This window comes from Mercenaria mercenaria, unplaced genomic scaffold (genome assembly GCF_021730395.1).
Source record: "Mercenaria mercenaria strain notata unplaced genomic scaffold, MADL_Memer_1 contig_3517, whole genome shotgun sequence".
In the NCBI taxonomy this organism is placed as follows: Eukaryota; Metazoa; Mollusca; class Bivalvia; order Venerida; family Veneridae; genus Mercenaria; species Mercenaria mercenaria.
In genome coordinates this window covers 1-14,273 of record NW_026461663.1, presented here as the reverse complement: position 1 = coordinate 14,273, position 14,273 = coordinate 1, and the positions used below count along the sequence as shown (strand labels likewise).

General features: G+C 35.7%; 2 long non-coding RNA genes across 3 annotated transcripts; both read left to right on the top strand.

Annotated features, from left to right (window-relative positions):
- The first annotated feature begins 306 nt into the window (after window positions 1–306).
- LOC128553130 (uncharacterized) lies at window positions 307–2,506 on the top strand. Of its 2 annotated transcripts, none has more exons than XR_008369264.1 (3): window positions 307–404; window positions 664–773; window positions 2,386–2,506. It is a non-coding gene; the product is annotated as an uncharacterized LOC128553130 (long non-coding RNA). The 2 variants fall into 2 exon arrangements; XR_008369265.1 differs by having other exon boundaries at window positions 311–389.
- An 886-nt stretch (window positions 2,507–3,392) lies between these two features.
- Window positions 3,393–13,093, top strand: LOC128553129 (uncharacterized). Its single transcript, XR_008369263.1, has 3 exons — window positions 3,393–3,528; window positions 12,392–12,579; window positions 12,983–13,093. It is a non-coding gene; the product is annotated as an uncharacterized LOC128553129 (long non-coding RNA).
- Window positions 13,094–14,273: the final 1,180 nt, after the last annotated feature.

The window sequence follows — 14,273 nt, the reverse complement described above, 5'->3', positions numbered from 1 at the left end:
ATGGGAAAATTAGGATTTATTTATTATGGACTTCTTTCGACTACACCACGGAAGAACATTTTCGACCGAATTACTGAATTTATTCCTATAAGGTAGCAGTTGGTAGTTTCCAGCCACAGATTCGAATTGGCCAGGGTCAAAATCTGTCATTAGAGATAAAACCTTGAAGTGAAGGCTGTTTTGATGTTTGAAATATTTGTTGATGTGAGTTTGTGATTAACAAGTTTAAGAATGGTATGTTGCAGAAATTCTGGCAGATGCGAATGTAAGCTTGATGGCATCATTATCATATAACTGCTTGAAATGCATATATACCACTATCAGCATTGAGCGTCTCGTGATCTGTCAAATGTCATATAGGCCTCACACAGTTGAAAATAGTGAAAAAAGTAATCGGTAGACAGGTATTTTTGTCCAGCTCTGCAAGTAATACTTGAAACTGAGTACAGAATGCAAGTGGCCATTTGGCTCTATCATTTCCCCTAACATTTTAAGGCCAGTTGGAGATATGGCTAATTTGGGCTGAAATGTCATGTATTTTCGCGGGCTGAAATTATCTTTCAGGTGGCTTGTGGATTTAAAAATCTATGCTTTGTATGAAGTTTACTATGTATTTTATTTCTTCTTCAAGTAAGATGTAAACCGGTATCTTTTTATTTTCAGGTCTGCATCTCGTAAGATATCGGAAGCCGTCTGACTTGGCCACATCGCTCGGAAGTCCGAAGTACTAGAAAAAACCGCCATCTGCTACCTTAAGACATTTGTCAATTTTTGTAAGTACTATTTCGTGCTTTCTTTTGTGTTGTTCAAGCTCTCCAGTATGTGTTATTTAAAAATCCGAGCTGAATGGATTCATAACATAGACAGATGTTGTTTGATATGGTAGAAGTTAAGGGGAGGTAACTCTGATTTTACCGGGTAAGTAAATCTTATTTTTGTTTGTAGTGTAGGGTTTTCTTAAAATTTCTAGCGGGAAACACGTTTCTTTTGTAGTTTATATCAAATTTAAAGGAAGAAGGACTATTTAAAGGAAGTATATGTGCAACTTTTTGGCATTTTGTAAATACATGGCTGTTTCACAAGGCTAGGAACTGGATTTTGTGGTGATATTTCTTTCGAAGATATTTCTCGAGTGGCAGGTATGATTTTAGTTCTTACAAATTTCTATTGTGGCTTTATCGGTGTCAGGACATGACCACAGAAGAAAAGTGTAGAGAGTGGATACATCTTGGGTGCATTTAAGGTCCTGGAGTGAGGTAACATTTGCAGATATTTGTTTTTAATTAAGAGAAGATATGGTTTCTCGGAGATGTACTGGGAGATTGCTCGAATTCGTTAAAATAGGTAAGTTTGGCAACAACAACAACAACAACAAAAGTGCATTGTAAAATATTTATTTAAAGCTATTTTATACTTACTGTATGTAAGGTAATATGAAAAAGTACTTGTAAACAGGGGCGGCTTTTCCTGAGCTTGCGGACTTGAAGTACAGTTAGTCTTGGGTAAGTAAGCTGTGCTGCTTTTAATTCTGTTCCTCAAGTATGCAGGGCTGTGCACAATGCTAATACAGTACATTTATGGCCATCATGTAATAGTAGGTAAGTCTTTTTTTAATGTCAGAAAGATAGATGCAGTAAGAAATGTGTGTGTAAAATGGGGCCAAATCCACAATATTGTAGACATTGTTTGGACATGTGCAGTTTGCAAGAAGAACAAAGCATTGTTTAAATATTGGTAAGATTTTATTTGTCATAGATCATTTTCTTAGAATCAGGTGCCAGACAGTCCATGGAGATGCATGTCTTGGTCCTTAAGGTAGCAGTTGGTAGTTTCCAGCCGCAGATTCGAATTGGCCAGGGTCAAAATCTGTCATTAGAGATAAAACCTTGAAGTGAAGGCTGTTTTGATGTTTGAAATATTTGTTGATGTGAGTTTGTGATTAACAAGTTTAAGAATGGTATGTTGCAGAAATTCTGGCAGATGCGAATGTAAGCTTGATGGCATCATTATCATATAACTGCTTGAAATGCATATATACCACTATCAGCATTGAGCGTCTCGTGAACTGTCAAATGTCATATAGGCCTCACACAGTTGAAAATAGTGAAAAAATTATCGGTAGACAGGTATTTTTGTCCAGCTCTGCAAGTAATACTTGAAACTGAGTACAGAATGCAAGTGGCCATTTGGCTCTATCATTTCCCCTAACATTTTAAGGCCAGTTGGAGATATGGCTAATTTGGGCTGAAATGTCATGTATTTTCGCGGGCTGAAATTATCTTTCAGGCGGGTTGTGGATTTAAAAATCTATGCTTTGTATGAAGTTTACTATGTATTTTATTTCTTCTTCAAGTAAGATGTAAACCGGTATCTTTTTTTTTTCAGGTCTGCATCTCGTAAGATATCGGAAGCCATCTGACTTGGCCACATCGCTCGGAAGTCCGAAGTACTAGAAAAAACCGCCATCTGCTACCTAAGTGCAACAAATTCACGAATCGAATGCCCGGATGTCACATTCACGAGATTTAGGACAGATACTACTAAATTACAGCCGTGCATTACTTGATCAATGACCAGTAAGTTTGTTGTTTGCGAGGTCGTAACCTGTCAGCGCATCAAATCACTAGTACATTAGGATCCCACCATATATCTAGCACAAAAATGAATTAACAGCTTTGAAGGGGTGAAGAAGTCAGGCAAAAAGGAACTGATTAAAATCAAACACTTCCGTGAAATATCTATTTTACATATTAGTTAAAAAACAAGTTCCGGAAAATGTCCACTATTCACTTTTAATGTCCCCTACTGTCATAGTCTGCTATCATCTCTATAAACTTCTCAAAACACTTTACCAGTAACACATTGACATTTTTGGACTGAGTCTAAATCGGGTCAATGTGTACAGCCAGTGTTTCTTATTTGCCGTATTAACTCAACTGAAAGTGGTAACAGATTTACTTTGTTGTTGGATTTAACAACTTACATACTGTCGAAATAGCGGACTTGACATTTTTCAGGAAATAGAAAACAACATAGACCTTTTTCAAAATTTTAGTGTTTTCTTTTTGTATTTTGGTGCAGAAATAAACGCCCCCTTGGTGCAAAATGTATCACCCCTCCCCCGGAGCGCTTAAAAGGGTGATACGGAATGTCAATAATGGTCTTGTCATTGCGTCCTATCCTAGGGTTCCACATATTTAAAACAGACATTACAACCAAAATTTTACAAGATGATCATTATATATTTATATAGATGTGCCCTAGAAGGAACTTTTGTTATGCTTTAACTTGTTAACTTATGGTCAAGATACAACACATATTTTCGATAAAATTACGCAAATATGTGAACCGTGTATTCCGGTAAACATAAACGGGTTTTATCAAAACCAGAACAAAACAAAGCTACTTTCGGTTTGAAATACTGCAGATATGCACTATACTATTAATACTACTTTAAGCCACTCGGTATATTTAAACAACAGTTGGGTTCAATTTAAAGGCTACATTTGACGCGATGATATCATTCCGGTAAGTTATTGATAGTAATGTCTCTTAATTTTTAAACTACGTACGCTTTCGTCTCAGATTTTCTACACGGAAGTGGTAATTGATATCTTCGAACTATGGCCAATAATAATGTTTTTGACATGAGATAAAGTTAATTTTTTAACTGCATTTAAAAAGAAATGTCGAGATAAACAGGGAACACGATAACTGACAAATAAGTGTTTTTAAAAAATTTTACTTTCGTTTTCGAAACAGATACAAGGAAGTATATAACTTTCCAAGCAGGTAAAGGTTGCACATGTCTCACAAAATGATTACTTTTTAATTCGTTTTCTCTGATGACTTTTTAACTTGATACTAGGGTTCCATTCATAGAATGTTAGTGGAATTTGATTCCGGGGGTTTTCTTTTCACCTAAATTTTTATTGTGCAACTGGCACACGAGTCCATTTATTCATTTTATATGATAAAGTTTCGCTTCATTCCATCTCGGTACCAATGGCGGGGACGCTCAGGGGAGTTTCGTCCATCATTAAAGCTGGTACTTAAATGTCGTAGTATTGTTTGAAAGCAAATATCTTCCTTTTATATCTAAATTTAATGTTTGAAAGCATTAACTTCCGTGTAGCATATGACCGTTATTTCTGGGTTACGACTTTCATTTTTTTTTGGCCTTGGCCCACAGACCATTATTTCTCCTATTTGAAATTATCGCCAAATTACTCACAGCTTTCGAATTTAATGCTTCTTTAAAATATTAGGAATTTGCCGATGTCAGATATTAAAAGACTCATTTTTAATATCACTGGAAAATTCTGGATATTTTAAAAAGGCATTTAAATCGAAAGTGTATTGTAAAGAATTTCAAGTCAAATCACGGCGGCTAGTCAAAACGGCGGCTGTATTTCCAGCCGGAAGGTACATGACAAATAATAATGAATCTTTTATGTTAATGCATTGTGAGTTCTTAGATTTTTCACACTCGATGAAAACATAGTAGTACAGCGTTATAAAATTTGGGCGAATTTAATACGGGTTATATGTAAAAACATTGCTTAAGACAATCTGATTGATTCATACTTTGATGAACCCTTATTTTCATTTCCAAACTCATACGAGTTGCTTCGGACAACAGTAAAATTTAAAAAATTTAAAAAAACTTAGATATTATAACATTCTTAATTTAGAACGAAACATGTAAGTGTGAGCACTCATTTTTTTTAATAGTAAGATAATTTCGAACCCAATTTTCATGGTTTCGACTTAAAATTTAATGAAAAGATCTGTAAGTTTCCTTCATAAAACGCTATCCTTATGTTTGAAATACTGGCTGATTCCCAATTCAATCCGAGACAGAAGACAAACTCATTTCAGAACGCATTTCTACTTAATTCTTACTATGACCCTACAAGGTAATCATATTGTTTTGCTCATTGTCGGTCTGTTTGTTCGTTGGTCTGTACACTATTTGCAGGCTTTCCAGCGTTTCTACTTCTTCCTACTTTTTTGAAAGTGCTCTTATATTTTCCTACTTTTCTATAAAACCTCCAATTACTCCTACTTTTTTCATATCAGACGTTGTAAATCGCATTTTTTGAACCCCCAGAAATAAAATTTTCTTCCTTCCCCAAATGAATGTAAACTAACACCTTGGAGTGTTTTTGTCGATGTTCAAAAAAGTATATACTGTCATATCTGTGGTTTATGAAAGTAGTTTTGATTCAGTAGGTGCGTCTTTAGTGCATTCAATTGTGAACAGTAAAATGTCATTGGATTCCAGTGTAGAAGCCCTTTTTTATCCCAAAAGCTCATTTTTGTTGCTTACATAAACACCTATTTTTCGTCAAATTTCCGATTTTTTTCCTACTTTTCTCCTACTTTTTAGCTCACCTGTCACAAAGTGACAAGGTGAGCTTTTGTGATCGTGCGGCGTCCGTCGTCCGTCGTCCGTCGTCCGTGCGTCCGTAAACTTTTGCTTGTGACCACTTTAGAGGTCACATTTTTCATGGGATCTTTATGAAAGTTGGTCAGAATGTTCATCTTGATGATATCTAGGACAAGTTCGAAACTGGGTCACGTGCCATCAAAAACTAGGTCAGTAGGTCTAAAAATAGAAAAACCTTGTGACCTCTCTAGAGGCCATATATTTCACAAGATCTTCATGAAAATTGGTCAGAACGTTCACCTTGATGATATCTAGGTCAAGTCCGAAACTGGGTTACGTGCCTTCAAAAACTAGGTCAGTAGGTCAAATAATAGAAAAACATTGTGACCTCTCTAAAGGCCATTTTTTCATGGGATCTGTAGGAAAGTTGGTCTGAATATTCATCTTGATGATATCTAGGTCAAGTTCGAAACTGGGTCACGTGCGGTCAAAAACTAGGTCAGTAGGTCTAAAAATAGAAAAACCTTGTGACCTCTCTAGAGGCCATATATTTCAATGGATCTTCATGAAAATTGGTCAGAATGTTCACCTTGATGATATCTAGGTAAAGTTCGAAAGTGGGTCACGTGCCATTAAAAACTAGGTCAGTAGGTCAAATAATAGAAAAACATTGTGACCTCTCTAGAGGCCATATTTTTCACGGGATCTGTATGAAAGTTAGTCTGAATGTTCATCTTGATGATATCTAGGTCAAGTTCGAAACTGGGTCATATGCCATCAAAAACCAAGGTCAGTAGGTCAAATAATAGAAAAACCTTGTGACCTCTCTAAAGGCCATATTTTTCATGGGATCTGTATGAAAGTTGATCAGAATGTTCATCTTGATGATATCTAGGTAAGGTTCGAAACAGGGTCATGTGCGGTCAAAAACTAGGTCAGTAGGTCTAAAAATAGAAAAACCTTGTGACCTCTCTAAAGGCCATACTTGTGAATGGATCTCCATAAAAATTGGTCAGAATGTTCATCATGATGATATCTAGGTCAGATTCGAAAGTTGGTCACGTGCCGTCAAAAAGTAGGTCAGTAGGTCAATTAATGAAAAAACGTTGTGACCTCTCTAGAGGCCATATTTTTCATGGGATCTGTATGAAAGTTGGTCTAAATGTTGATGATATCTAGGTCAAGTTTGAAACTGGGTCAACTGCGATCAAAAACTAGGTCTTGAAATAGAAAAACCTTGTGACCTCTCTAGAGGACATACCCTTGAATGGATCTTCATGAAAATTGGTCAGAATGTTCACCTTGATGATATCTAGGTCAAGTCCGAAACTGGGTTACGTGCCTTAAAACACTAGGTCAGTAGGTCAAATAATAAAAAAACCTTGTGACCTCTCTAGAGGCCATACTTTTCATGGGATCTGTATGAAAATTGGTTTGAATGTTCATCTTGATGATATCTAGATCAAGTTTGAAACTGGGTCAACTGCGGTCAAAAACTAGGTCAGTAGGTCTAAAATTAGAAAAATCTTTTGACCTCTCTAGAGGCCATATTTTTCAATGGATCTTCATGAAAATTGATCTGAATGTTCATCTTGATGATATCTAGGTCAGTTTCGAAAGTGGGTCACGTTCGGTCAAAAACTAGGCCAGTAGTTATAAAAATATCAAAACCTTGGGACCTCTCTAGAGGCCATATTTTTCATGAGATCTACATGAAAATTAGTGAGAATGTTCACCTTGATGATATCTAGGTAAAATTCAAAACAGGGTCATGTACCTTCGAAAACTAGGTCAATAGGTCAAATAAAAGAAAAACCTTGTGACCTCTCTAGAGACCATATTTTTCAATGGATCTTCATGAAAATTGGTCAGAATTTTTATCTTGATAATATCTAGGTCAAGTTCAAAACTGGGTCACATGAGCTCAAAAACTAGGTCACTATGTCAAATAATAGAAAAAACGACATCATACTCAAAACTGGGTCATGTGGGAAGAGGTGAGCGATTCAGGACCATCATGGTCCTCTTGTTTGTAATTGCTGGCTGAAAAGCCTGTATTTGGTTTCCAACCAATAACTATTATAGAATGATTAGTCTCATATTGGTCAGACATCATAGGATGATTGCCTGTGAACAGTACTTGTACTCTATTCTTTTGAGGTTCGGTAGGTCAAAGGTCAAGTTGATAGTGACCTCGAGATTAAGACGCTCAACAACTAAAGATCTCTTTGGCATACACTTGATTGATAATTGCCTGCGGTCAGTAAATAGACTAGTCAAGGTAACAGTAAACTCCAGAATGAAAGCTGTTTCCACTCTATTCAAAAAAGCATTGTCTGTCAATTTTATATCAGTAGTTCTTGGCCACAGCATACATAATACATTCCAATTTGCCTACGACAGGGCCATCATCGACAGCATGTCTGATTAACGAGCAGCTCCTTTTAAGTTTTTCTCTCATCCGTTGCAAAACATCAAATGAAATGGAGTCATAAACATGAGTTACATTTTTGCGAACTATTCATATTTTTGCGTACTAATAAATACATAAATGTTGGATACTGCAATGTTTTTTTAGCTCACCTGTCACAAAGTGACAAGGTGAGCTTTTGTGATCGCGCAGCGTCCGTCGTCCGTGCGTCCGTGCGTAAACTTTTGCTTGTGACCACTCTAGAGGTCACATTTTTCATCGGATCTTTATGAAAATTGGTCAGAATGTTTACCTTGATGATATCTAGGTCAAGTTCGAAACTGGGTTACGTGCGGTCAAAAACTAGGTCAGTAGGTCTAAAAATACAAAAACCTTGTGACCTCTCTAGAGGCCATATATTCCTCAAGATCTTCATGAAAATTGGTCAGAATGTTCACCTTGATGATATCTAGGTCAATTTTGAAACTGGGTTACGTGCCGTTAAAAACTAGGTCAGTAGGTCAAATAATAGAAAAACCTTGTGACCACTCTAGAGGTCAAATTTTTCATGGGGTCTTTATGAAAATTGGTCAGAATGTTCACCTTGATGATATCTAGGTCAGGTTCGAAAATGGGTTACGTGCGGTCAAAAACTAGGTCAGTAGGTCTAAAAATAGAAAAACCTTGTGACCTCTCTAGAGGCTATATATTTTACAAGATCTTCATGAAAATTGGTCAGAATGTTCACCTTGATGATATCTAGGTCAGGTTCGAATCTAGGTCACGTGCCATCAAAAACTAGGTCAGTAGGTCAAATAATAGAAAAACCTTGTGACCTCTCTAAAGGCCAATTTTTTCATGGGATCTGTATGAAAGTTGGTCTGAATGTTCACCTTGATGATATCTAGGTCAAGTTTGAAACTGGGTCACGTGCGATCAAAAACTAGGTCAGTAGGTTTAAAAATAGAAAAACCTTGTGACCTCTTTAGAGGCCATACTTTTGAATGGATCTTCATAAAAATTGGTCAGAATGTTCATCCTGATGATATCTAGGTCAAATTCGAAACTGGGTCACGTGACTTTAAAAAGTAGGTCAGTAGGTCAAATAATGAAAAAACCTTGTGACCTCTCTTGAGGCCATATTTTTCATGGGATATGTATGAAAGTTGGTCTGACTGTTCATCTTGATGATATATAGGTTAATTTTGAAACTTGGTCAGCTGCGGTCAAAAACTAGGTCAGTAGGTCTAAAATTAGAAAAACCTTTTGACCTCTCTAGAGGTCATATTTTTCAATAGATCTTCATGAAAATTGGTCTGAATGTTCACCTTGATGGTATCTAGGTCAGTTTTGAAACTGGGTCACATGCGGTCAAAAACTAGGCCAGTAGGTATAAAAATAGAAAAACCTTGTGACCTCTCTAGAGGCCATATTTTTCATGAGATCTTCATGAAAATTAGTGAGAATGTTCACCTTGATGATATCTAGGTCAAGTTCAAAACAGGGTCACGCACCTTTGAAAACTAGGTCAATAGGTCAAATAATAGAAAAACCTTGTGACCTCTGTAGAGGCCATATTTTTCAATGGATCTTCATGAAAATTGGTCAGAATTTTTATCTTGATGATATCTAGATCAAATTCAAAACTGGGTCACATGAGCTCAAAAACTAGGTCATTATATCAAATAATAGAAAAAAAGACGTCATACTCAAAACTGGGTCATGTGGGAACAGGTGAGCGATTCAGGACCATCATGGTCCTCTTGTTTATATAATAGATGCTGTCGCCTCGATATTTCCTTCTTTTGATTAATATTACATCATTTATCCGAAGCCTCAAATAGCCTGCCCGCTTAGCTCAGTAGGTAGAGCGTTGGTCTACGGATCACGGGGTCGTGAGTTCGATCCTCGGGCGCAACGTATGTTCTCCGGGACTATTTGATAAACGACATTGTGTCTGAAATCACTAGTCCTCCACCTCTGATTCATGTGGGGAAGTTGGCAGTTACTTGCTGAGAACAGGTTTGTACTGGTACAGAATCCAGGAACACTGGTTAGGTTAACTGCCCGCCGTTACATGACTGAGATACTGTTGAAAAACGGCGTTAAACCAAAAACAAACAAACAAACAAGCCTCAAGTGTCAATAAACGCATAATATTTATTCCTTCATTGGTTGTGTTTCTACGAGATTTTCATATCATATTATTTTTTTAGTGAATTGTTTCAAGAGTTGTATTTCTTCAAATAAATAGTTATCGAATTTATTACGTGTGTTGCATAGGGACTCAGTGCATCATTTCTGTGTTTGATATGATTTTTACCGAGCCGGCATAGCGTTTTAGTAACAGCCCAATGCAAATATGCAAAGCATATGGTGAGGTATTTCATTACCTTTACAAATACGAATTATACAGTATTGTTCGGACAAACGACAAACAATTAAGCTGGATGGGCTTATTTGCTAAGCAAACGCATTTTCGGTCTTCTTCCATCCATTTTTTTTATTTCGGCATGTAATTATGAAAAATAATTCCTGAAATCATACTTAAGTCAGAAATTCGACAAATCATTTTGGCCCCGCCCGTTAAATGTCAGTGACAAAAACACCACTGGGGTGTTTATGGTTAAACCGGTTTATGGTGCGCACCCAACGTCACTCTAACCCCCACAATTCTCCAAAGACACGGGACAGTGTAAATAACAGTAATCCCCTCCAGGTGAATCTCTAACACACGTAATGGAAACAAAAAGGCATGGCATGTAAAACACAAAAATGCTCGTGTATAAATATATAAATAACAAGAAATATCTTTAAAAATGATGGTCGGCGAATTGTAATAAGGAAAGAAGTTTATGAATTTTTCATCTAACATTCATCTTTCATCTAACATTTTTCAAATTGCAAAACTAAACACTGCACTTTAACAATTTAAATGGTTCTCTTTTAATTTTTCGCAAAGGTTTCGTAGGGTTGCAATTTTGTTTCGTTTATCCTTAGACGAATAATGACAGCAGTAGTTTGATGAAGATTCATGAAGCGGTTCATGAGAAGAGGTCATTAAACGTGTTTATATTTTTAGCTAATTTGGTCCCTATCCCCATTTGTAACAAAATAGCAGGAGACCTTACGATATTGTTACACATCGAGTTTGATAAAAATCCATTACATTTTAGTGGTTAATGCGAAGAAAGGCATATCTACTTTTAGCTATAGTGGTCCCTAATAGGGCCCAAGTTCCTATATAAATAAATTTGGAAGAGGACCTTATAATGATGCTCCAGACCAAGTATGACAAAGATCCACCAAGCTGTTCATGAGACGCTGTATAAAGGCATTTCTAGTTTTAGCTCTAGCAGCCCCTAAAAGGGGTCAAATGTCCCAGCTAAACAAAGTTGCTTGCGGGCCTAATAAAGATGCTACAAATCAAGTTTGATTAGAATACATGAGAAAAAATCAATTAAAGGATTTTTTTATTTATTTATTTTTATTTATTTCTAAAATAGGCCAACTGATCCCGCTTTAACAAATGCATATTCGCTATTCATGAATCTTTGGACAATAACGTCACTCCTATAAAAAAAAAAGTGAAGGTCAAGCAAAACATACAATTGTAATTATTTCAATATTTTTGTTTCATAAGCAAAGTTCGACCGTAGTCATATCACATAGATAAACTGTATGCAGCGTATAAACTGTATGCAGCGTACCTTCATTTCAGTGTAATGAGATTCAGTCATTATATAGCATATATATAATAAAAAAGATTTCAACTGAGTTCAATATTTGCATACCATACTAAAGAAAAATATTCATATATAATAAATCAGTTAAATAATTTATAACAAATATATCAAAGCAAACAAGTACTCATTTTAATATGCAATCTGAATAAGTCACAAAAGCAAGAAACCTTTTCATATACAGACGACAATTGTAACAAGGAAAATCTTTTAAAAAGCACTTCTCTACATAAAAGACTCTTATCACACCCTTATTCATGTGATACGCAGACCGTATTCAGCTCTTTCTTTAATTTGATATATGATTGTATTTGAACAGGTTTTTATCATATTTATTAAACTTACTTATCATTTTGAGATATATCAATATTGTTGCTAAATATACTGAGCCAAAGTTAGCTTTAAAACTGTGAACAGCGTCGTTTAGGATAAACGCTTTGTCTACATTTCACTCGGCGTAGCACAATCAACAGAGTGAAAGAAATTGACACTCTCGTCCAATCAGGCAGAGTGTTACATAAATCTTCCATTTTGATAAATTATCTATAATGCGTTATCAAGTAGTTTGATTTGCAAACTGAAGTCACGTGGCAAAGGTAACGAAAACCAATTTAGACGGCGTTCGCCGAAAAACCAAACCGTAAGGCTATATTTTACATAACGATCTGAAGTATGAATGCCATTGATGCTTTGTTTAAGGTAGTTCTACCGAGTACTGATATTCTAGTTACACAGAAAAAATAAAAGAAAAAGTTTTGCATTGAATTGATGTTTTCACGTTTTTGAATTGATTCCTGTTACTGTAAACGAAGTTTCTTTATTCAAAGATCTTGATTTACATTAAAGGCTGAGGAATGAACACTGCGGACAAGAGTAAAAAGCTTCTCTGGACGCAACATCATGGTAACTATAGCATACATGATCAATCACGTGGGCCAGCTTTGCAGTCAGAAAGTTTCACTGCGCAGTGTACAGCTGAGATTACAGGAAACAGTGATGCGGCAGGAGTTTCATGGCAAGAACAAAATTGTCAGGTCAGTGGTTATGTTTGAAGGAAAGAATATGGTATAAATGGGATAATTGGTTTAAATAGTATCTATTTCATATTCATATACAAATATATATATTGTCCTGTTATTTAAGTGCTGTGTATGGATTCAATCATAAACTTCAGCGTTAAGGGTAAGGGACGTTAAAGAAAGCAAGAATGTAAGCCATTTACAAGCTGAACGGTGTCAATTCTGACTAATTAAATCTATAATTTTATCCCTAGCATTAACACACCCGCCGTCGTATAGGAAGGGGTGAAAAGAACCTTTCTTTGGATAACAATTACTTGGAGTATGGACTTTAATATTCAGTTAATGAATGAAGATTATGTTTGTATGTTAGAAACTCGGGCTATTATGAAAACTACTTGTATTTAATGACTTTCAGTCTATTAAACAACAAAGGTGTGAAGTTCTAAACGACCAAACCCCAAACGAGGATACTGGGAAAATATCGGAAATGGAAGTACAATGTGAAGCTCGCGAGGACGATATTTGTATGTATTATCTTTTTAACCTAATTAATAAAGATGGAACATCGTATACAACTGTCTACAAGTGATCGTCCTTTACCAAACAGATGGTTGCTAAAGTATCAAAATACGAATAATGTACAAACTGTCAAATCATTGTTGTCAGTACACATGTTCTCGTCGTTCATTCCTTAGTCTTATTTAAGAAATAATATATCTCATCCAGTGATTTGTCGTTGAATAAATCATTGTTTGGAGTTCAGATGCGAAGGAATTATATCACGAGGGCGCAGCCCGAGTGATATGATAATACGCATCTGAACGATAAACAATGATTTATTCAAGAACAAATCACTAAATGAGATATATTATTTCGATTCTAACACGTTACCAAGGATTTTTTTAGTACATCCTTGACGACATTCATTAAATATTTGCCCGTTTTCAATCTGGTTCTTTTCCACGCGCCTCTATGACGTTTGACGCCATGACGTAATGATTGTGACGTCAGAACAGTGATTTGTTGTATAATAATTCACGTTTGCTGCCTTCTTTGTTTAATAGGAAAATGAATTGGATCGTGTTTAGAATATCGTTTTAAACATGCGTACTGATGTAGCATTGTTATTGTTTATTTAATTTTCAAGATAATTGTAATTATTTTGGATTGTACCTACATTTTGACAGTCTTCGACACTTACGTTTATATGTATGTTAGTACCATTTAGGTTTTACAAGGTTAATGATACTTGAATCATGTATTGAACTGATACTTGAATACATAGATTAATTTCATATGTTTAATAAACGCATAAGTAACTTTTGACTTATAGCGTATTAAACGTGTTACATGTTGGTTTGCCTAATATTCTTTCCCTTTAACTATATTGTTACTTGTATTATAGTTTGCCAGACAATAAAAATTTGCTTTTTGCAAATTGAAATTCCAGGTCAGTTGAGAAGTAACAGAAAGTGAAACACAGTTGCAGATAGAAGTAAATTTCAACATCGGCAACAGGAAAAACTTAAAACCAGACCGAATTTAGAATGCAGTCTACACGAATATATGGTAATGGAAGTATAGATGAATTCACCAAGGCAATGTGACAACTGTGGAAAACACTTTTCGTCTGAAAATATTACATTTGAATCAGACTCTTCAATTACTATAAAATCTCCTGTTACCAATAAGGAACGCGTAAGGCA